At 39.9% G+C, this 22721-nt stretch overlaps 1 long non-coding RNA gene across 1 annotated transcript; it reads right to left on the minus strand.

Moving 5' to 3' along the window:
• Window positions 1-8003: 8003 nt before the first annotated feature.
• LOC119486032 lies at window positions 8004-12915 on the minus strand. The gene is made up of 3 exons (XR_005206423.1): window positions 12840-12915; window positions 8447-8548; window positions 8004-8155 (listed from the first exon to the last, which is right to left on the minus strand). It is a non-coding gene; the product is annotated as an uncharacterized LOC119486032 (long non-coding RNA).
• Between the last annotated feature and the right edge of the window lie 9806 nt (window positions 12916-22721).

Here is a 22721-nt window from a genome sequence, read left to right on the forward strand (position 1 = left end):
GGAATTATTTATTACATTTCCCTCACAAATTAGTGGTATTTTCTTTTTAATTTATAAGGGACATGTCATGTTTTATACTTCTGGTGAATATAATCCAATCAATCTTATTTCCATATATCTATATTGTATATACAGTTCCCTTTGTAACCAGCGCCAAGCACGAAGGATTAGGAAGGAGGTTTTGTTTTCACCGGCATTGGTTTGTTGGTTTGTGGGTTTTGGAGGATAACTCCAAAAATCCGCGATGGATTTGTAACCTGCCTTGGCGGAGGTCTGCGCTCTCCGAGTGCACTTCTAGTGAGCACCTTATTTTGGAAACCAGACGTGAGTAACTTCTCCAAGTCCAGCTCTAGCTCTCCCGTGCAAGAATGGAATTCACTCCCAAATCATATTACACAACAAAATGATATATATGGTTTTAAAAAAACACTAAAAGAGCATTACTTAAGAAGAAACTTTAGTAATTAATAAGTATTCCTGGATGTGTAAGGGTATTATGGGCATTCCATGTTAAATGTTAAATGATGATATTTATCTGTTAGATCATGATAGATTCAGTCGGACACTTTCTATTTTCTTTGTGTTTTTGTTATTTAAACTGCAACAGTTGTTTTATTTACAGTTGACGTGTATTACAATGTGTTATGTTAGTGTATAATGAGTAGTGTGAATGTGTATTTTTGTATTGTCACCATGTAAACTATGTGGACACCAGGAAGAATAGCTGCTGCTATGCAAAAGCTAATGCTATAAGGAAGAGGCTACTGAGTTTATGCAGACTCTATCAGGCTTTATGGCATTTAATCTCATTATAACGGTGCAATCAAATGGTAATATTCCCATAAAGATTTACTTTGATATTTGTACAGTGGCTGTCTTTGTTTAAACACTGGTTAAATTAACCCCAGTATTTTCTAGGCTATCAGTGGTCAAAAGTGACAGAGTAGCCTACATTTTATGGAAGTTTTTATTGGACTTTATTAGTTGTAACCCACAGAAGACATTCCACAAATGTGTACCATGATCTGCACAAAACAAACAGGAGGAAAGTTACAAATGTCATGTGGCCCATAAATCCACAGGAAGCGATCTGCAAATGCGCAAATATCATTCCACATGTAGAAATAGATGCACAAATGTGTAAATATCATTTTACATGTAAACCTTAAAATACGTATTTACAGAGTAAGTTATGCGTATTTGCAAATCGCCCTTTATTTTTGCGGATGTGACTTTACACAACACAAATACAAAAATACATGTTTGTGGATAGTGAAATATTTGCAGATCATGGTACACATTTGTGGAATGTTTTCTGTGGGTTTCAACTAATAAAGTCCAATAAAAACTTCCATAACATTTACTTAAGAGCACTTTAGAGGTACTTGTTCTTTACTTGTGATATTTCTATGTTATGCTACTTTATAGGTAGGGATGCACCGATCCGACTTTTTCAGTACGGATACCAATAGCGATACCTGGGCTTTGGGTATCGGCCAATACCAGTATTTAATTAATAAGCTGTATGCCTCACTGTGTGTTAAGTTACTGGGATCATCAGGATTGACTTAATCATTGCTTTCCTAACTGTGTAAAAACAGAATGTAACAAATAGATACACAGATATACATTTAGTGAATTGTTATTCATTATTAAAATAATAATGATAATGAATTATATTGTCTGTAAATCTGATCTAAATTTAGGTCTTAATACTGTTTCAAAGCCATCTCCTCACTGCCAGCAATACAATCCTTGTGGGGAAATAATAAAGTCTTTGTTTATTTACTTGTTGGCCTATATATAATAAATAGTAGAGTGAGCCCATTAAATATCCACCAGATATAGTTTTTATACATAATTTGGGAACCATTGCAAGAGGCACAAATAAAATCTTACAGATGCTCAAAAGATTTGTTGGCAAATTTAATACCTGGCTGAAGAGTGTCAGCCATCCTGTCGTTGTGCTGCATAAAGCAGCCACAATGCAAGTACTTGCATTTTTAAGGTGGCTAACATGAAGCAAATTATATTTTACATCATACAAATTCACTAATGCAGTTGCTGGGATCGCTTATGTGAGCACTAAAAATGAAAATCCATTACCATAGCATATTACTTATATACTTATTATTGCTGTATCAGTGCCGAAGATGCTACTCAAACAATCACAAAGAGAGACCTTCTCCCTGTTAGCAGTATTCACTATGCCAGCTGACACAGTAATGGCGTTATATCTCACCTATTATTCACACTGAAGACTGAATATTGCTATCCTGGTAAAACAGGAAAACAAAACCTGTGTTTCATACATATTATGAACAGACAAAGAGAGGCTGCTGTTATTTCCTACCCTTAGACCGACCTTGTACTGTAGTGGTAAGAACTGAATGTGGAGGCAATTGAGATGACAGTCCCCATTGTTGAGCCATCACACAGCAGGACACCAACCACTGATGGAGAAGAGAAAAGGCCAACAGAGGTCAGCTCCTTCCCATCTCTCTAAGTTGTAGTACATGTCACCCTTAGGTAACCTGCAGCTGAAAGAGACACAGTAAGCACCCTGTGAATCTAAAGCCACGGGGCACGACATGGGGAGATATGGAAAGAGAGATAACTGGTTGCTCTGTGTACTCAAACCGTTTCAAAAACATGTCGGGAAAACGGGGAAAAATCAGAATAAACAGGAAGGCAATCCAGGCACTCCAAAATATTAGAACAAGTGGCAACGAGGAAGGAAATATTAAAAAGCTTTTATGATAGTGGTTAAATCATTAAAAAGCCAACATGTTTCGACCACTGTAGGTCTTCATCAGGGCATTTAACAAATGGGAGATATATGAATCTCAGGTTTATCACAAACCACATGATTTCCACATTAAAGGGATTAGTGTAGGATTTGGCGGCATCTAGTGGAGTGGTTGCAGATTGCAACCAACTGAGTACCCCTCTGCTCACTCCTCCCTTTCCAAGACTGCGGTAAAGTGAGCCGCCGAGTGCAAAACCGTGGTAATGGCGTTCACCTCGCTCAGAGGCCATCCTTACCATAATAACTCTACTTTAGGAGCAACGGAAGTCAGATGGCAGCTCGCGGTACCAAGGTTTTGCACTCTGCGGCTCACGTTACCTCAGGAAAAGTAACAGCGGGATCCCTGTAGCTGTTGTACATTCAGAAAAGACAGAGGTAGTGTCAGTAAAACTAAAGAAATTACAAACATTAATATTAAATGTGATCATTTAAAGTGTGGGTCAAGAGTACTTTATAAGCCACACTCTACAGCAGCAAGAAGTCATACCTGAAGCATTTCATTTATTTTTCATTTTGGTTGAAAGCTAATAAGTGTACCTTTGATCTTAGAGTATTTGGTTACACGTGTTCCCAAAGCTCAGGAATAAAACTTCATGTTCAAATTTAATTTCTCATCCTGTCACCTCAGTGTTTCATTGGCAATTAGTCCTGTTTTACCGTCCAGTCACAACCATCCTGGAGGGCAATGAAGGACAGATAGCTTCATGGAAATAGAATATATTTTATTTCTATAGATAGCTTAATCTAAAAGAAGAGCTCTGGCACTTGAAATAGTCAGATACTTCTCTGCTCCCTCAACCCAAAACAGGACAGGAACTGCAAGGCCAACATGTTGCCTGTGAAATGTGTAGACAGGACATTAACATTTGAACTACTTAGTAGTAGGCTCTATTAGGTCAGGGTTCATGAAGAGAGGGAGCCATTTAGAAACTTTGGAGCGCTGCCTGTCTCTGACCAGACGGAGGAAGAGCGGACTCACGGGTTAGGATTGATTACAACATTAACTCCATAGACTTCAATGAATTAACACGGGGTTGAAATGCTTAACGATGACTGACACAAGTGTTTAGATGACACTCCTTCACACATGCAATTCATTTTGCCAGCCGGGGGGCTCTTGGCAGGCACATCAAATTTTTTTGCAGCAATGCGAGGCATGGCAGCAGTGCATCAGGCCAGCTCGCATTTCAAACGGATGGCTCATTTGGCACGGCTTTTTGCAAGTCCTTCTAGAAATAATGTCTGGGGTGGTAATATTTGAATGCTGTCTCCAGGGACTCTCGGTTTACCTCTTCTACCTTCATTGCACAGAGACAGAGGATGCACCAATCAGAGGGGGGCACTACCTCAAGTCCTACTCAATGGGCTACCACTGGGGTCTAAAAAGTGAAACCAGTGCTGAAATGCCTTAAACTTGCATTCTTTCTAATAGCCAACAGGGGGCGACTCCTCTGGTTGTAAAAAGAAGTCTGATTGTATAGAAGTCTATGAGAAAATGACCCTACTTCTCACTTGATTTATTACCTCAGTAAACACTGTAAACATGAGATTATGATCTCAATCGCTAGTTTCAAGCCTTCTTCAATACAGCATGATGTTCATTTAGTAAATGATGGTCCCATTTAGAGTCAAAAAGACCATAAAGCAGGGTATGCTTTAGGGCGTGGCTACCTTGTGATTGACAGGTCACTACCACAACGCTGCCGGGTCTGCGAGTTGTCTGTGTTTTTGTCTTACAACTTTAACCCTTTCACAGTGTGTTTTCAGTTCATGAAAGTTAATTATAACCTTTCTGGTCGCCTGAAAATGTCTTATTCAATGTTTGGTTGTACTTAGCTTTACCCTCTTGTGTCACTTCTGGTTGCAAAAACAACAAGATGGCGACGGCCAAATACCAAGATGGCGACGGCCAGAATGCCGAACTCAAGGCTTCAAATGGATGACGTCATGGTGATTACGTCCACTTCTTATATACAGTCTATGGTCCTACTAGCTCGCCACTTTGGTCACGATATGGCCAGTTACATATTAGTCAGTTACATGCAGTGAGGTTCATTGATAAGTTGTGTCACCTTATCTGACACTATTTTCACTGCGTGTCATGAGGACGCATTTTAGGCTTTTCGTGTGTCATTTGTACGCCACCCCACAAAACTACGGTAATGTCCGCAGTTAGGTTCAGGAAAAACATAGGCTAATGGTTGGGCGTAAAATAAGTACGTAAACTAAGTAAAATACTTATGGTAAAAAAGTAACATAACTACGGAAAATACGTCACAAACGTCACTAACGTAACTTACAACAAAAACACCGGTTTGTTGGACCCATCCACCTCCCCTCCACCATAAACGTTCTTTCTCCCTTTTTAATTTACATCACTAGCTCTGAGCGTAGCATATTTACGCAGATGCATTTACACTGCAGTCAGCACAGACTATATGGTGAACAAATGAAACAACGAAGGCGTTCTTATTGCACGCTAAATGCCTAGCGCATTATTAGCCCGTTCTCACTCCCAGGGCGTCAAATACCAATGCTTTGTTACGGCCATCGGCGTTCGATACCGCCACACAAGGCACCCTTTAGCACCAGTATGAAACGCCCCGGGCTTTCCATTAACTACAATGTAAACCCATCCGTTAAGTTCACGTTCACGTTACAATCAGCTGATGGCTCGTGCCCCGTGAACACGTCAAGTCACATTTTCACTGCACAAATTTAGTCATTTTAAGCCCATGCAGCCATGTTGTTTTAAGTGGTTTTGTTGCCTAAACCTAAGCAAGGTTTTTGTTTTTTAATTCACAATATTAAGTGAATGAAAAGTGACGCTGAGGGGTCTGACAAAGCGTCAGTATGTGACGAGGTGGAATGAGAACCTATTGTTATTATCGTGTCATTCATACTCCTTTTCATGCGACCGGGCTGCAATAGAAAACGCTGTATTTCCGATCTAAACCCACTGTGTAAAATGATACTCCCGTGAGGACTGTCTCTGCCACCCCCTCACCCTCACACATTCACATGCTCACAGTTCACCCCCAGCAAAGATACCGTGGGCTCAGTATGGAGGGTGGTCTGCCACGGTTTACTGAGTAGAAGTGTTTGAGTCTTGGGGAGGGGGAAGCGTCTGACAGCAGCTGTCACAGTCACTTGTTTGATGGGACAGTTAACCCTAGATAGCACAGCTGTCAGTCAAAGCAGTCGTGGCACATTTTGCAGGGGGAGGGGGGGGGCCACGATGAACTTCAACCAATTGCCGACGCTTGTGGACACATGGCGGTGCACCTGTATGTTGGCCAGCTGTCCCTCACTAATACAGGTGAACTCTCAGAAGCATTTCTTCATTCATGACATGTATTTTTGTCCTCATAATACATACTACATTTGACGGTATTAACTGTGTTTGTGTGAATCTCCTCTCAAGACATGTAAGTCAAGTGAATTGTGAGACCGTAAATTTCCCAGGGCTACACTGATTTAGACCTGCAAAGTATTGGCGTCCAGTCCAGGGCGTTTCCCTTTGATTAACGAATTTGTGCTTGACATGTTTTACCTTTGAAGATCCTCCTGACCTCAGCTTATGCCTGGCGAAGGCTTGCTGATACCTGCTGGGTGAGTTGTCACATTTTTTAAGTGGAGACACTACATGAACACGTGAATAGGGTAAAAAAAACAAAAAAAAAACTAACAGCACTATGAAACTTCACCAGTTGATTACTTACATTAAGACAATTTTTTTTACATTACAAGTTTTCGGAAAATGTCTGTTTAAATATGCAAATGAGGCATTATTTGATCAAATATGTGTTCATTTTCATACATTTCCAGAACAGAAATCTGAACAATGGATAAAGCCAAGTTCAAAATTCTTGTTTCATTTTGTTGACATATTATATTTATTTATACATTTTAAAGGGAATTTTGGATATCTATTTGTATCACTCCATAAATTAGAAAATACTTTTATATACATAAAAAATGTATATATATAATTAATTCAACCACATTTTTTGAATGATACAGCATATGAACAAACCCCTAAGTAAAAATCTTCACAATATAGATAGGAAAGAAACTGGAGAGTCTGGTGGATGTAAATGCTACTGAAGTGGAGATTTCTGGGTCAGAGTCTGAGAAAAAAACAAATTTTTAGAAAACTACAGGTGAAAGATTTTAACTAATAGATATCATAATTAAACTTCCCAAGTTGATTACTCAGTTTAAACTTACGTTTAAATATGCAAATGAGGCATTCTCTAATGCTAACTTTTGGTGAATTTAGGAGAAATCTACAGACACAAATAGAAAAAGTATAGTAAAAAACACCTAAAGGTGTGTTTTGGATGTTTTCTTTCCACTAGTCTGAAAGAAGACATGTTATGGAAGCAAAATAGCCCAATATCTCAAAATTGACCAGTGCACGAAAAACAATGTTTTTGCCTGGGGTGTCTCCCCTTAAAGGAGCAGTGTGTAGGATATTTAGTGTCATCTAGTGGTGAGGTTGAAGAGTGCAATCAACAGAATACCCCTCCCTTTCCAAGCGTGTCGGAGAACTATACGGCGGCCTTCAGGTAACATAAAAAAGGCTAAAGGCTCTCTCTAGACCCAGTGTTTGGTTTGTCCGACTTGACTGTAGAAACATGGCGGGTCCATGAAGAGCTCCCATATGTAAATATGAAGGACTTATTCTAACGAAAACACAATGATTCTCAGTTCCAGGTGATTATACACTAATGAATACATAGTTATAAATATTATATTCCATTTCTGCCAATAAATCCACATAAGTCCTACACACACTGGACCTATAAAGACAATTTTTTGCCAGTTTTGGCCTTCATGTCAGTAAAAAGAGATTAAACAGACTTCAGAAGGATTATACATCGTACATCGTAAACCAGGTACAACATGCTTTGGCAACACTGTTCTTAATTATGATCACACTAATAAAGCAAAATTTGATAACAAAAATTATAAGATGCTAGGTTTGCTTTCCAGCCTCTCTAAAGCTCACTAACTAACACATTATATCTTGTTTGTTTATTCTGTACAAAAAAAGTGTAAAAACATCAAGTTGTGGTTTTACAGAGGCTTATGCGCCACAATAATTCACTATTCAGGAAGTTACTGCTCCCGGCCAAGAAACAGACTTTACACACCTAATAATAATCATTTAATTTGATAGCATGTTTTACGGTGGGTTGGACACCTTGTGATAGATCATCATTAGAGTGAGCAGATATGCTGAGTCATCTGATGCAGCGCTGAAGAATGTCAAGGTCACTGTTTCAAGCAGTACATCCAGTAATGTGCTGGATCTTCTTGCCAAAGGCATTTATGTGTTTTCTGGACCAAAAATGAAACATTTCATGCGCAAATAGTCTCTAAAATGTCCTCATCAATCAAGGTACATAAATTAGTACAGTGTAGTATACAAGGAGACACACGAACCATAGCCCTCTTGTTTGTGACCTATTTCAATCATCAGTAGATGAGGACTGATCACAAATATTTTCCCCGAGATCACAGAAGAAACGTCTCTCCAGTGTAATAATGTCTTGCGTCAGATCAACCTGCATCCTGCTAACCAGATCATCAAGCAGATGTTCCCTCAGTCCCACCAGGCTGAGGTCATACCTCAGGAGAGATGGGGGTCTGTACATCTGGAGCTGGCTGGAGCATTGTAAGCGATAGCCATCATGACATCACCTCTTCCTGGTTTGGCCTCCGAAGACAGATCTGCAGGGCAAAAATAGACCGCTCCTCAAACAAAGCTGATGACTGATTGTTTGCAGCAAAATGATTACGTCGGTGGATAAACCACAAGGACATCTGAGGTCAAATGTCAGAGAGTAAGGAGAGGAGCTGTGAATAGATAATGAAGTTCTGTATAACTGTGTAAAATTGATTTAATGCCAGATATTTCTATCGAATGTGGGGCACATTATTTAATTGTATACGTGGGACTGATTTGTTGAAGGTTTCTGGATAGAGGATCTTGATATTTTATATTAAGTTGCATGTGTAAGGTTACCTGTATATCCTAGATTATGTATCTTTTGATGTTTCCAGCACAATGTAATTGAAGCTAGCTGCATGGCTCTTGGGATGGCAACGGCAGTCTGTCCACCACTTTGGTCCAGACTGAAGTATCTCAACAACTATGAGATGGATTACCATGAAATCCTGTGCAGACATTAGTGGTTCCCAGAGGATGTATTGTAATAACTCTGGTGATCCCTCAACTTTTCATCTGGTGTCAACATTGGGTAAAATTTTCAATTTGTCCAATACTTTAGTTTACAACCAAATACCTTCAAAACTAACAACATTCCCATCAGCCTCAGGTTCACTTTGTGTTTAGTGCTATTTAGCAAATGTTACTGTAGCATCCTAACACCCTAAACTAAGATAGTGAAGATGGTAAACCTGTCACTATGAGCATGTTGCTATACGTCTTATTATTGTGATATCCCATTCGAAACTGAATGTTGCTGACTGTGCCTTGCTTCTTTTTTTTTTTTTATCTGTTTATTGGGATTTTACAAACTGGTTTTATCACAATATCAGTTACACACACATACATACCCTTCAATTGTACAGAAAGAGTGAAAAAATAGGGACAACAATGTAAAGAAAAATACAAATAATGATAATAACACACAGTGATAATGAGAATAAAAAACAATCTGCTAAACCAACAGCAGCAAAACTATAACTTAAAGGTCGGGTCCATTATTTTTCTTTTTTTTCTCCATGTGATGTTCCTTATGTATTCAAAACTGAACATTAAAATTATGGTCTAACGTATGTTTTAGCGTCAAAATGCTACTTTCCCAAGCCCTTCTAAAAACTTTTTCCCATCCCATTTCCCTGACACAGGTTTCTGCAGGATGACATTGCTACATATACAGTATATACATCCTTATAGACCCTTTTACAGTTTGTAAACAATGATGAAGCACGTAAGAGTGCGCATGCAGTTTGGCAATGGAAGTACGGCAGAGTGCAACAGCTTGTCAAGGTATTCACGTAGGTCTATCTGCAGATCAACAGTACTACTACTCAAAACAGTCGCAGTTCGGTTAGTTTGTAAATGGAGTCTGGTGGCTTTGAAGACAGCGATAAACTAAGCATGTCACGATATCTATCTTGTTGGACGATAAGATTGTCCCACAAATAATTGTGAAAAACGTTATTAACGCCATTTTAAGATCATAAAAGAAAGAAAGAAAATAAAGAAAATAAAATTAAAAAATAAAATGTTTAGGAAAAGATTATGCATTCATGTCTACCGGTACTCAACTGTGATGGGCTAGTATGCCCAGTCTGTAATTTGTATTAGGTTATCGTAGCATATAAAAAAGGCATCCATGTTCTCTCAAATTTGTTCTTAACCCCCCCTCAATGTACAGGTAACCTTACACATGTAACTTAAAACAATTTACTTATGCCATCTAGTATGGGACGGGGTAATCGGCCTCTTCCAATTAAGGAGAATAAGGCGTCAAACCATCAAGTTAGTAAAAACAATAACGTTATTCATCCTTGTTGGCCACAAAAAGCCTTCTGGTCTAACTAGTTCATGTCTTGGTTTTAAGTGTTCTTGTTTGCACCTTTTGATTTGTTTGCATGTTCATTTAACATTTGTTTAAATATGTTGAAAAATTCAATAAACACGTTTTAAAAAAGAAGAAGAGCTGGGATTCTGTAAAGAGATGATGGATTTATAATACAGCACCCATACATACATAACAATAGGACACTAAGTTTGTCCAACTCAACGGGGGGTGAGCGGGCACTTTCTCTAGTGCGGTCTCATGACACCATATGAAATGAATGTCGCCTCCACATTGCAAATGTGTCTGCAAATCACTTGCTAAAAATGTAATATGATTCTAAACCATTTTCTGAGCCAATGCTTACTCGAACCCATAACAATAGCGGGTCACAGAGCTGTAAATGAAGTAAAGCACACTCATGGCCAACCTGGGAATTCCCTCCTCACACCGGGGAGAGAAGCTGTACCCAGACACTGTGATGATGTCACCGATCTTTAATTGATCCCTGCGGTTACAGCTGTCATGTGACCAGGACAGATGTGATTAACAGGGACAGGAGGGGGTTGATGTGTTTTATAGGGACTTTACAGAACGAGCTCACTTAACTGTCCGACGTTATTAGATAATCCTCCGTCTAAACTCCCATTCACTTCATTCCTGAGTAAACTAAGCGAGGCTTGGCTCATGTGTGAGCGTGGTGTCATGTGTTGCTTTCAGCCAGATAAGTGCATCACCCCCCTCCGCCCTCAGTTTAAAGACTCGGCCCTCGGGGTGGTGGCCCATCGATCACGACCATTTACAATTGTCCTTCCTCTCAGGACATCAGAGCAACACTCCTGCTCGGCCCAGCTGATCCACCTTCCTTTGACTTGCTCTTTATGAGTTCTGAGGATTTGATTTTTTTTCTTTCGCAGGTGCACAGGATGCCAAATGCTATCTCCTTCTCCTCACAATAAAATACATATTGTCTTTTAGTACCAGAAGAAAGCTTATCATTCATTGGGCCTCATATAGGAAGCAATACACAAACACATTTTCTCTTATTTTTTGTTCGTATCCATGATTTGTTCTGATTTTGTTAGTACCCATTGATTTCTGGGATTCAATAATGTTTTCTTATTTTTGCTCTTCTCTTATTATTTGCACACGGCACAATACCTGCCCTATAGTGTTTAGGGGCCGTTACCTATGCTAATACCTGCCCTTATATAGTGTTTAGGGGCCGTTACCTATGCTAATACCTACCCTTATATAGTGTTTAGGGGCTGTTACCCAAACATTTCATTCTTGTCTCTTGGAAGGAACAGGCGCCTCCTAACTTCACTAGATGGATTAGAGACACTATGCATTTTATAAAACTTGAGAAAATTAGATGTAGTCTTGAAGGCTCTTTGCAAATCTTTAGGAAGATTTGGTCCCCCTTTTTAGAATATGTTGAGTGCTTGCAAGTACCATTAAATGACGAGGACTAGAACGCCAGTGCTAAAATGAGGCAGCGGAGACCCAACAATTTTGGATAATGCAGCTGTTCTATGCTTGTAAACAAATGTATGACGGCTTTAATGGAAAACCAATAAAAACTATTGAACAAAATTCCAAGGATGATTAAATGTAGTTAATGCACATAGCATGAGTTTATGTAGGGAACTAAGCTATCTGAGTAAATTTGCCATTGCAACAAATAGACACATTTCCTCAATCATTTAAAAAGCTTGATCTATCATCAAAATGCACAAGAAGTGTAAATTAATCTCAGCCAATTGAAAAGCTTGAGATTCCTGATATTCTGCAAAATGAGAGGTGATAGCTTTTTGAGTAGAAGACACCCATAATTATCTTCATATCATAAACGACAATGCGTAACAGTAACACACAATCCTTAAAAGGGTCCATGATTATGTTACAAAATTATGATATCCATGATAACAATTAATACAAGTCCTTGAACAACAACCTAAAGCCTAAATAGAAAATAAAACTAATCATAATAAAAAGGTTTTAGTTGCATAAGTTTTTAATGAAACTCACTTGTTACCATTTTGTTTACATAAATCCAAAAATATGTGGCCAGAACTGCTCTCTGCTGCAGAAGAGCAGCTCATTTTTAAGTAGATTCTGAGCACCATCTAGTGGTGACAAATGGACAATGAAAGATTTTTGTAGATTTTGGGCTGCATTAAAATGCAATTTGTATTAACTTTGTGGCATTATCTTAAAGTATAAAAATGTCCTCAAATATCCATGCAACTTCAGAAAAGGGTATGTTATAAAAAATAATTGTAACAAGCATAATGAGACAACTTAGTGCATTACTCTGTTTTGGCATTAATTCATTTGGTATTCTCTTCAGAATGACAGATGATGATGTGTTTGTGCCTGAGTGAGCACATGGATGTATGAACAAGATCTTTAAACCAGTGTTCTTAGTCATATCCCAGATTAATCATCGTGTTTCAGCACTAGCTCACCTGGTTACATCAGTCAAGAGTTTATTGATTAGACAGGATGGATCAAGCATGTCACAGGGCTGCGTTTACTCTATCTGTTGTTCTGTTGCTAGGGCAACAGCTTTGGACCAAGTTTACTTCCTGTCAGCTAACTGCATTGCAACAGGAAATACAAAAGGGTCCATTTAGAAAATGTTGTGTTGTTAGAAAAGGTCTTTTTTAGGTGGGAAAATGGTGGGGGCATCATTTACTTTGAGGGGCAAAACCAGAAAATGACATGATACGCTATTAAACAATTCCCACACGGTTTAACACAGGTTCACAGGTGACTGAGCACATACCTGTTCTGCGCACTTTTACCGTGTTGTCCTGATGCTTTCATGTTTGGTAATCCTCCCAGAAAGATGCTTGTGATCATGAAAGCCTGCTGGTAGGCTGCCATCCCCTCCGAGTAACACACACCTGAAGCAAAACACTCAACGTTAAATCTGCTTATTTTTACCAGAGGTTTGGTTTATAATGATATCCTGCAGCTCGTGGGTTTTAATCCAAAAGGCAGACTTTGTGCTGTAGAAGATAATCCACATCGAAGTTACTATCTCCTTTAAAATCTAAAATAAAATGTACTAACTTCTGCCAAGTGCCAACTACGAACACATGACGACAACAGTTCTTAGCAAATAGCCAATCAGATTGCAGCGTGGCGACAAACCATTAGGGATGCTCACTGTTGTTTCCCCACTATTCGGCTATATGATGGCCGGATATCATCACACATAGCAGCCTCTGGACCCAAGCACAATTAAAACACTATTTTAAAACTCTTCCATCTAGCCACTGGTCTTAACATGTAGCCATGTGTCAATAACACGTTTTATGTCCTGCTTTATCAAGAATTATAGTCATTTCTAAATCAGGACTACGAAATACACACTTTTTCCGCTGCCAGCAGGTGGGGCTTTGTCCTACTTTCCCCCAAATGAGCCTTCTCCAATGTCTGTATATCCATTCACCTGAGACACCTGATATCATTATTGTTACATCTTCTGTTATTCATCTTTGACATGAATTAATGGCTGATTGATTGAAAATACAAAATAATTTACAATGTTATACTTATTGAAATTAAATTCCTGTCTGAAGCGAAAGGCTTTCCATGATTTATAAATACGTTTGAATAATGTCACATGTTTGATGATGATGATTATGGTTTATTTAGTAAATGTTTGGCGGCACGGTGTTGCAATGGTTAGCACTGCCGCCTTTCAGCAAGAAGGTTGTAGGTTTGAACTTGGCTTGGGATCCCTCTGTGTGGAGTTTGCATGTTCTCCCCGTGTTAGTGTGAGTTTTCTCCGGGCTTACAAATTCCATTGAGTCCAACCAGCCCGGACAATTCTTCAGGTCTGGTTTGTGTTGGATTGGCAGCCTGGAATTATACAACAGTACACATATTAGACAAGTGTGTAACAACAACAATAACAACAACAACAACAACAACAACAAAGGTTAAGCGCTGCGGCTAAAAGCAAAACAGAGATGTATCCATTTTTAGCAAATTGTATTGTAAATTACCAAGGTGTATTGGTGTATGTGAATTGTGATGTGTATTTGTATTTGTATTTCCATATTTGTAGTGTATTGTGGTCTTATCATATAGAAAGCTGTATGTTTTAATAGCTATTAACTCTCTGTGCAGCACATCAGTTTCATGCCCGGTATTGGAACTATGTTAAATTGCATCATCCCTATCAAATTAATAAAAATAAGTACTTAGTAAGATACAATATTATTCATTAAAAATACACTTCCACCCCCAGACCCCTTTTTTTCTTTCCAGCTTGCTGTTTTAAGACTTTAAACCTTTATTATTTGGCATCAAGTACTTACGTATGTGTAAATATTTTCTCAGATGGGTGTTAAAGTTGAGGGCTTCATAACCTTGATGAAGATAGCTATCTAGGATAGCTGTGTGTGTGTGTGTGTGTGTGTGTGTGTGTGTGTGTTTTCCAAATATTTTCACCCTTTTGTGTGTTTCTTAACCTAGACTATTTTTTGCTAAAGCCTATAGCTACACATGTTTAAAACACACTCTGCTATTTTTAACATCCACTTTAAATCTCCATTTTTTCCACTTTCTTGATCCAAAAATCGTATCGGTAACTCAAAATGTCTATTTCAGAGCACTAGAAACATGCACTTTGCTACATTTCTGACCACATGTAAGATTTGGCCCAGTTGTGGAAGAAGGAGGCTTGGACTCAGAAATCTTCAACTGGTGCTTTGTTTTATTGCTGTCACCAGAAAACTAACAAGTGCAGTTGTGCAAATGTACAATGTAGAAAAAAATTATAAAAAATTGTAAAAAAAAAAAGTAAAAATGCAAAAAAATAGAAAAACTAAGTTTACAAAACTCTTCAAATTATCATAAGGAAACTTATGTCAACTAAACACAAGAAAACGACCAACACTAGGCCCCTGACTATAGGGCTCCAATACTTGCTGCTTTTCAAGGCCCACGCTGTAAGAAATAAACACTGAATCATTTATGGTTGAAAATAAGTCTAAAACCACTGAATCCTCAGTGTTGATTTGTTTTGGAAACAAATTGAAATCTTTCTGCACCAACACATTTTTACACCCAGAGACTCAGTTCTTTTGTTTGCACATCTTCTGGTTTTCCATGAGATGTCAGTGTTGCACTGCAGTTACCGTCCCCAAAGAAGTTGTGTGAAAGGAGCCTTTGAAAGCGTCTTGGCAGCACCTGACTATCAGCTAAACACTGGTACATGTGGATGGAAAATCAGACTCTCACTCCGGCTTCAAGAAACATTCCCCGTCAAATTATTTAAACTTTTCCGTCAAAATAGACCAAATTTTTTCGAGAACCTTTTTAAACTGAAATGGTTTGCCAGTTATTCATGGGGCAGACATGGAGGCCAGTGTTGATTTCTACGGTGCCAAAATAGACAGAGTAAAGCCTAAAGTAAAACAATATCTCAACCGATGGTTCATAACATCTCAGCGATGATGGGACCGACTGCCAGCAGTGGTTTGCAGCGCGGTCAGGTTGAGGTGAGGTTTTGGGGGTGTCGGTTCCTCCTCGAGTTTAGTTTAAGTGGAAATTGAGGTTCGGTTTGGCTTGACTCATGTGGGTTTAGAAATGGAGCGGGAAATGTTTCTACACGCCGTTCCTTTGCATCGTCAAAAGATCGATTAGACACAAACATATTTTGATGTTCTGTTAATTGGTGTCTAAATAGTGCAAACATACAAAACGTCTTGTACCATGCTCATGTTGGACATCAAACCAACCATATGAACATGAGCATTACAGTAATAAAACCATTTCCACTCATTGAAGTTTTTTAGCAAAACACTGTTTTCATTTCTCAGTTCCTCTCTGAAAACGTCCCCATGGGCAGGGTGGGGTGGCGGCTAGGCCGAGTGAATGGGAAGGTATTACACAGCATGACTACAGTCCGTCTCTGTGTCTACGTCTATGTTCCCCGACTACTGCCCTTGTGAGCTCACCGGCCACTGACAGGGAATTGGCTGCCGTCTGCTCTCACTGAGTGATTCCCCAGCGGGACAACCTGCCAAGCGGCGAGCTCGCCAGCAACCCTCTCATACATTCCTCAACAGAGTGGCCGCTGCCAGCTCGGCGAGTCTGGGTGGGTGCCACCCAGTGCTTCCTTAGCTGCCCCAGACACCTGAACTAGCACAGGAGAGGAGGGGACAGAGAGAGGAATGGGGATAGTTGGAAGGGTGCATGGTGGGAGTGAGAGCTATGTTAAATAGTAGCCAGCAAACAGCCTCTGCAGCTGTTGAGGCCTTTTCCACAACGATTCCACTGTTTCAGCGTCCAGTTCAGCTCTAATTAAAACTGGGCACATCCCTCTTCTTGCCAGAACTTTACTTACACACCTTCATATATGCACACATGTATTCAGACACATGCTCTCTCTCTCAATATACACATAAACTCCAACCCCATAACTCCAAAGATGCTAATTTACACATTCAGCAGATGCAAAGAAATATTAGCATTAATTTGGTGTCGTGTTTCAGGTCATCTGATGAATGTAAGTCCAATATTAAATCTCCTTTTAGCTCTGTTTTTGGTCTCCACCAACTCCTGAGGGGAAATGTCTGCCTCTTTAGGCAGAGACAAATACTGTTAGGCAGAGATAAATACTGCTGTCCTGCCGATAGGGGCGTCAGATCAGAAAACCCTTCTATGTGTCGTTCTAAAGGGCATAGCCAATCAACGTATTTGGTCGTCAAGGTTTGAGGACCTGTTAGCCGAAATGCTCTGTAGATGTAGGTGAAGGGAACTGCAGAGTTGGATGATATCGGTGTTGGTTCATCATAACGAGCAACTTGTTTCACATTACATGGTCATATTTTTAATATTGATTTATACAGCTATAATATTTATGCGATTGACTCCTCACTTAGGTCACTTTTGTGCTAATGAAAAGTAAAGGCGCATTTTCTCGGCTTTGGTGACATCTAGTGGTGTGGTTGCAGATTGCAACCAACTGAATACCCCTCTGCTCACTCCTCCCTTTCAAGACTGTGGTAACGTGAGTCGCAGAGTACAAAACTGTGGTAAAGCCATTCGCCTTGCTGAGAGGCCTTCCTTAACATAATAACATTATTTTAGGAGCAACGGAAGTCAGACGGCGGCTGGCAGTACAACGGTATAACGAGATCTACGGCGGCCTTCATGTAACGTAAACCTAAGGCTCTCTCTAGAGCCAGTGTTTGGTTTGTCTGCTCTGGGCTACTGTAGAAACATGGTTGAGCAACATGGCGGATTCCGTGAAGAGGACCCGCTCCCTATGTGGATATAAACGGCTCATTCTGAGCTAACGAAAACACAATGGTTCTTAGTTTCAGGTGATTATACACTAATATTGATATGGATATTAAATTCCATTCCTGCTAATTGATTCCCTGAAATGTTACTTACTGTTCCTTGAGCAAAAAAAGTAGCCAAACCTCAACAAACTCCTCTGTCAAAATACCAAAACTGTGACAAACTGTCCTGATGTTATGCCTAGATTTTGTGCTCTGGACAGAGAGCACACAATTGCACAAAGTATAATTATTTTCATTATTGATTTAAATTTATTTCTCCAATTAATCGTAGTCTTTAAAATGTCAAAACATTTTGAAAAATGCCAATCACATTATCCCTGAACCCAAATAAAGATATTTGGTTTACAGTTACATAAAACATAGAAAAGCAACAAATCAGTTTGAAGCATTTGATTTGCTGGAACCTGCAAATGTTTGGCATTCCTGTGCGAAAACTTGTTGACAAATCAACTAATCCCGACAACTCATTTCCGCACTAACAGGAAGCGAACGCTTCTCTCTGTACCTCGGAGGACACACATGTTGAAAAAGAACAGAAATATATTGCTTTTCTCAGTGGTTGGGCCCTAATTGCTGCACAAAAGAATAATGAAGTGTGTTGGCTTCCAAGAGAAACCTTTGGTCCCAGCCACTTCCCCTCACCTTCTCCAGAGTGGGCATTCCTCTATAGATTAGCTGGAAATCTTTCCTGTTCTATGGAGGATAATCCCCCGAACAAGGCCGCTCAGCGCTCATATTAAGAATGATTTAGGCACAGTGGATTCCGGTCAGGTCGAGGCTCCACTTTCATGTTATGATGTGGCTGTTCCAGTTGTTAGACGTACCTTGTGGAGAGAATAGGAGCGGACAGAAGAAAGGAGAGGAAACTTTTTTTTTCTGTTCAAACAGAGTTCAAAGTCATCATGTGGATTTGAAACATGAATTAAGGTCACTGATACACGACAGCTCAGTCCATTTGAAAGAAAGTGCTTGAACAAGGGTGTCTGGGAGTTAACTTTTTAAGACGTTTGAGGTCTTTCAGATATTTCCACATCAGGTTTTCCTTCACACTCACACACACACACACTACCCACCGCATAGCAGAACATTCATCGGGAGTGTATTAGTATGAATGAGAATTACGAGGAAGCGCGGGTGCACATTTTCCCTCCCGGGGTCACACAGAAGAGAGTGACTCACATGTATTTACTCCACATAATGTGATTTAAAAGTGACTGAGAGGACAGCGCTGCCTTTAAGATAACAGGGAGCTTTAATTATCCCCGTGGCAAAATCGGGCATAGTGGGTTAGTTAAGCTGCTGTGATGTGATTCTATTTTCATTTCTATACTGAAACAAATGATTTCTTTTTGGCACAGATTCATGAATATGGGGAATGATTTGGCAACAGAACCAATAAGCTCAGCTTTATTTAGTTCAGCTGATTTTAGTCCAATTCAGTAAAAGAAATTGCTGTAGGCAGCGAGCTGTCACACTCTCTCTACTCGACTGCACATTTTGTAGGCAAAGGCAAGCAAGAGAAAATGGCTTCCTATAACAAGATTTATAATTTTACGCCAAGGGTTCAAGCTTTGGCTCATTCCCCCTGAGTGGGATTGGTCAGCATTTATAATTTTAATTCATTCATGGAAACACTGCACTGTGTTCCTCCGTATAGTGACTGTGTGTCAGAGGAGATGTGAGTCCAATAGGGACATAATACTGAGAATTAGCCGTGGAAAAGCCTCCTCTGATGGAGCACAGGGAGAAAAGACTGGCTTATTTCAAGCTAAAGTGAAAAGGACAGTACGGGCAAGACAGGGGTTTTAGTGGTTTTACAGTTCAGTGGTGGTGTTTGAAAGCACGGCCTTTCAGCAACGTGGGTGGCACGGTTGTTCCTAGCATCTCTGCTATTGTATTGTCATTGGCTCTATGCACTTGTCAGCATCATTGCTCACTTTCTCAGGATAAATGTTGATTTTGCTTTACATAAGGAAAAGCCGAGGCAGCAGCGCCTTTGATTCGTGAAATTGCCATGGCCTCGGTGTGAGAGCTTGTGTCACTGCAGATGTCCAAATTCCTCTGACATGTTTATTGTTTTTCCTTTTATTTTGCAGAGGCCAATCTGCACGGCTCTAGCGCCACTGTTCCTGTCGCTGTACTCCTCCATGCGAAATCTTGTGTGTCGTGTAAACAGAGAACCAGAAAATAACAAGCACAAGAAAAAGGGAAAATTTCCACCCCGGCCTCCTTTTTCCTCCCTCGCCCCTTTCAGTGTACCCACCACTTGTTGTCCTTTATTTGTGGCCTAAGTGCTTTGGCATTAAATCTTATTATTTTTTGGTAAATAAACCAGTTTCTGGTAGGAATTACACACAACTTGGTGTGAGGTCCTTTTCAGAAAAGGGGCCTGGATCCTTTTATCTAAAATGTTTTCTATTTCTGCTTTTGTAAGACACTTTTGACTGCTTTCAAAGAGAGAAACAAGGTTTTTCTTGCGTTTCTGGGGGTGAGGTTGGGGATTTTTCTCAGCATTGTGGTGAGATTTATTCGAAGAGGCTGCATTTTTTCCTGATTTCCCTCTTTGTTCTCTGTAAGTAGTTCCAGTTCCCCCCTCACACACACACACACACCCACGCACACACTCATCTGTGTGTGTGTGTGTGTAAACGTGCACGAGGCTCTGTGATTTCGCACATGGGTGTATGTGTGGAGCACATGTGTGAATGTGTGTGCGCGAGGGTGAGGCGGGGACTTGATGTGACACCTGCTGTTGGGATGAATAGGGTCAGTGGCAGGGCCCTTCAGCAGGCAGCAGCTGCTTGTTCTCACTGCAAGCCCGACTCTCTCAAAGCCTCCAGGACTACAACTGAGGCCCTGACACAACACATAGTGCCCCCTACCCTCATCTACTATCATTACAGTTATTACCTCCAAGTATTGCAATTCCTCCCTCTCCCAGGGTCACGATCTTAATCGTTCGGACGGAAACGTGAAATTGACTCGAGGAAAACATCAAAAAGCAACTTCAATTTCCATTCTTGCGCCCTCTGAACGCAGGAAGAGGTTTCCAGACAGCTGCTGACAGACAAAGATTCTTGGTATTTGGTTGGTCTGACCTGTCTGTGCTCTCTTGCTGTGTGGTAGTCTGCCCTGCGTGTGACTTAGTAGGTCTGAAAACATTCCCTGTGGCAGAACAGAGGAAGAGGGCAGAAGATAAACAGCGAGGTATGAAAAACATCTAGTCTGCAATTTTGAAGGGTTTCAAATGCCTCTAAATTGACTGTTAAATTTGTTGTCTTTTTTGATATTTTGTGAAGCAGGCTGTTCTCATACACTGTTCGTAGCTATAACGTAGAAAAGTAATTCGCTGTAATTCGTATATATCCCACAAAATCAATACATATGTAATCCACGTAATCGTGAACCAGGGCGAAAACGCTGTGTAGGGAGGATGTTGGGGTGGATAGGTAAAAAAAACCAGGAGGCCGATGTTCGTACCCCATGTGAAACCAGAAGTAGACGTTGAGTTATTTGTTACGCAATTTCTGTACTAAAGTTACGCCACTTCCGATGTGGCGTAACTTTCCTAAACCTAACCAAGTTGATTCCTTTGAAGACGGAAGTTTATTTTGAAAAGACTGGAGTGGAAATTGACACGTGCGTCACATTCATGGAAAATGCATGAAAAATGAGAAATAATTTTTCGTAAGAAATCATAAGAACCGCTGTATGAGAATTTGTTGTGTGAAGTATTTTTTTTTAATTGTATGAGTGTACGGTTCCCCCCATGGGACCTTATTTTGGCAAAAATATACGGTAGTCAACGACAAGAGACATATCATTTTTTGATCCCATTTGAATTGTGGCATGAACCTCACATATGATGTTTGTCAATTTAAAACCTGATTTTGCAAATCAAGAAAGTCGCAGTTTTTCCTAAAACTGCCGAAGTATCAGACTGTGAAAATATGTAATTAGAAAGACTGCACACCTAAAAGCTGCGTAAGTGACGTCTCTCTCGCTGAAGCTGTTATGCCTGTGTGTTTCGTACTGGTATGTACTCAGAGGAGCAACGGGTCTGGCTTGTTCTTTCGCTTTCAGGCTGATAAAAAGACCAGGAGTTGCTGGATAAAACCATAGACTGTATATAATAAGTGGACGTAGTCACCGTGATGTCACCCATTGGTTTGTGGACTGCAGTTTTGAGGTTCGGCATTTTGGCCGTCGCCATCTTGGTTTTTGGCAAACAGAAGTGACACGAGAGGGGGGAGCTCAACGTAACGCTGAAGAAGACAGTTTTAGGCAACCAAAAAGGTTATAATTAACTTTCATGGACTGAAAACACACTGTGAAAGGGTTAAAGTTGTAAGACGAAAACACGAACAACTGCCAGACCGGACAACGTCGTGGTAAAAACCTGTCAATAACAAGGTAGCCACGCCATAAAGCATCCCCTGCTTTATGGTCTATTTGACTCTAAATGGGACCATAATTTACTAAATGAACATCATGCTGTATTGAAGAAGACTTGAAACTAGAGATTGAGACCATAAACTCATGTTTACAATGTTTACTGAGGTAATAAATCAAGAGAGAAGTAGGGTCATTTTCTCACAGACTTCTATACAATCAGACTTCTTTTTGCAACCAGAGGAGTCGCCCCCTGCTGGCTGTTAGAAAGAATGCAAGTTTAAGGCACTTCAGCTTGGCTTCACTTTTCAGACCCGGAGGATGCACACTGGATAAAACACATCAGGTAAGATAATGTTACATTTGTGCGTGGTCATAGATAAGTTAGCTAGCTAGTGTTGGTAACGTATAACATACGAGATGAAAGATGAAGTTCACTGAACGGTTTCACACAAAACTAAACGAAACTACGACACACCTACGACAAACTGGGACTTTCTTGACTTGCAAAATTATCTTAAAAATGATTTGTCTCTCTTCGTCGTACATATTTTTTCACGAAATAATTTCCCATTCCATTCGATAGATACAAATAAAGTAACAAAATATGCTATACTTTCTAAAGCT

The sequence above is a fragment of the Sebastes umbrosus genome, chromosome 3 (assembly GCF_015220745.1).
Source record: "Sebastes umbrosus isolate fSebUmb1 chromosome 3, fSebUmb1.pri, whole genome shotgun sequence".
Taxonomy (NCBI): domain Eukaryota; kingdom Metazoa; phylum Chordata; class Actinopteri; order Perciformes; family Sebastidae; genus Sebastes; species Sebastes umbrosus.